The sequence below is a fragment of the Sciurus vulgaris genome, assembly GCF_902686455.1.
Source record: "Sciurus vulgaris genome assembly, chromosome: 8".
NCBI lineage: Eukaryota > Metazoa > Chordata > Mammalia > Rodentia > Sciuridae > Sciurus > Sciurus vulgaris.
Window position 1 is genome coordinate 6,491,889 of NC_136468.1, and position 2,310 is coordinate 6,494,198.

Here is a 2,310-nt window from a genome sequence, read left to right on the forward strand (position 1 = left end):
ATCTCTCTCTCCCCCTCTCTCCCCCTCTCTCTCTCCTCTCTCTCTCTCCCCCCTCTCTCTCTCCCTCTCTCTCTCTCTCTCCCCTCTCTCTCCCCCTCTCTCTCTCCCTCTCTCTCTCCCCCTCTCTCTCTCCCTCTCTCTCTCTCTCTCCATACACACACACACACACACACACACCCTTCATTTTTGGAGGCATTTAGGTTAAGAGCAAATCGAGCAGAAGGTACAGAGCTCTCACTTATCCCTGTCACTCCCAGTCCCCAGTCCTCACTATCGACGCCTCGTGGTGTGGTACAGTTTCAGCTGATGCAGCTACAGTGACAATCACGATCACTCAGGGTCCATTGTTTACCTCGGAGCCACTCTTGGTGTTGACGTCAGTGGATTTCAGCAAATGTATATGACACGCGTCCACCATTACTGGGTCACACGTAGTAGTCTCACTGCCCTGAAGCCCCCTGTGCCCCCCGGTCATCCTTCCTCCCACCACGCCCTGCTGCGAGTCGGGCCACTTCCGGAGCGTACCTCAGCACGCAGCCTTCTCCGATGGGCTTCCTTCACTTAGTCACATGCACAGAGGTACCTCCTTGTCCCTTCATGGCGGGGCCTTCCTTTTTACAACCTGTTATCCCCACATTTATTTCTGCTTTGCCAGGGAGGAGAGAGATACAGAAGAGACCTTGACCTTCCCAGGTGTGCCAGTGCCACCTGAGCAGCAGGGGAGGTGGAGCCGGCAGCAGAGCTGTGAAGGAGACAGAGGACCTGGTGGCCCTGGAGCCTCCTGTGCTGCAAGCAGGAAGCATGCACGCTCCCCGGCTCTTGGCCACCTCCTCGCACACCCTTTCTCACCCCCAGGGAACCCTGGAGCCTCCTGGGACTGCTCTAAGCTCTGGCCCTCTCTAGCCCTCCTCCGCCTGCGCAGGGCTCCCCTGCCCCTGGCTCCCTGCTCACCCCTTCCCACTGGCCCCTTCTTCTGCCCCACCAGGACGCACCTGCGTGCTGCGCTCCAACTCGCCTCTGCTGCCAGACTTTGTTCCTGAGCGCTGACCCCTGACTCCTTGAAGTCTATTGACCCCGCCCTGCAGGGAGGTACAGGGTGAGGCGTGGGCCGACCAAGGTGGGGACCTCCCTTCCAGAGGTTCCCCAGTCCAGGGGTGCCGGGAGCTGGCAGCTAGAGCACATGTGCCCTGCTCTGACCCCCTGTGATTTCGCCTGTGACAGTGCCGACTTCCGCAAGAATCATCCTTGGCTTTCTCTTTTCCAAATACCCAATGCCATAATCTGCTGGCATACGGCACAATTCAGAGACCAGAGGTGAGGACCGGGAGTTTTCAAGCTGGTAGACTCACCTGAAGCAGACATATGGGCCAAGAAACTGACAGCAGGGCAGAGAATTCAACCCGGATGCAGAACAGGGAACCAGAGAGAGAGAGGTCACTGAGCTCAGGCTCTAGAAGAAATCTTTGACACCATCTCTGGGACCTGACAGGATTCAGAAAGGAGAGAGGACGCAGCTGGGGAGCAGGACAGGATAGCTAGGACAGAGAGCAGAAGGAAAAGAGAAGTTGGGGACAGGTGACACCTCTGCATGGAGGGGACAGAACCAAGTGGCTGCATTAGATGAGCCCCTCAACTTAACCAACCCAGGGAGCTCCTGGGTGGAGGGATAAGCACACAGTCAGGAAAAGAGCGTGGTAGGAAGGACCAGAGGTCGTTATCTGCTTGGTCACCGAGGCGTGCTTGTTCAGAGATTGCTTCTGATTTTGTGCTTATGTGGATTTTGTATCTCTCATAATAATGCCGGCAGGGCAAGTCATTTCGGTGTTTCCTGCCAGCTAGAGGAAGGGAGAAAATGATCAGTTATCTCAATGTTCGACTTGTAGTTCTAGAAGGTCTTTGGCGTCTCTGGAAGGGGATTAGCTTTAAAAGCCAAAGTGACGATGGCCGCGGTGAAGATGGAAGCTTGTGACTTCCACTCTTCACTCCCCCGAGGAGGGAGAGCTGGGGACTCTCAGTCACGGGCTCATCATTTCCATGGAGAGCTGGGAGGGTTTGGCCCAGAAGAGGGCTCCAGGGACAGCTTGACTTTGAGAAGTCTGACCTGGTTCTCTTCCACAAAGGACAAAGCTACTGGTGTGAAGACAGACTGGGAGAAGACAGGTCAAAAGTGAATGTCAGATCCCTAACTCACACCACACACATGCCGAACCCAGAGTGGACCAAAGACCTAAATGCAAGAGCCAAACGCATAAAACTCTTAAAAGAAAACGGAGGAATAAATATTCTTGATCTTGGGTGTGGCAAGGGCTT

At 55.1% G+C, this 2,310-nt stretch overlaps 1 protein-coding gene across 3 annotated transcripts in view; it reads right to left on the reverse strand.

The window, feature by feature from the left end:
• The window catches only part of AOC1 (amine oxidase copper containing 1), a 7,374-nt gene extending 5,739 nt beyond the window's left edge, over positions 1 to 1,635 (reverse strand). Inside the window, exons 1-2 of one of the 3 annotated variants that reach the window (XM_079150628.1) lie at positions 993 to 1,635; positions 526 to 742 (exon numbers count right to left, since the gene is read on the reverse strand). The gene's annotated coding sequence lies outside the window, so the exon portion shown is untranslated. Of the gene's footprint in view, positions 1 to 525; positions 959 to 992 lie in introns of those variants that run through there. The other 2 variants (XM_079150629.1, XM_079150627.1) reach the window with 2 other exon arrangements.
• Positions 1,636 to 2,310: the final 675 nt, after the last annotated feature.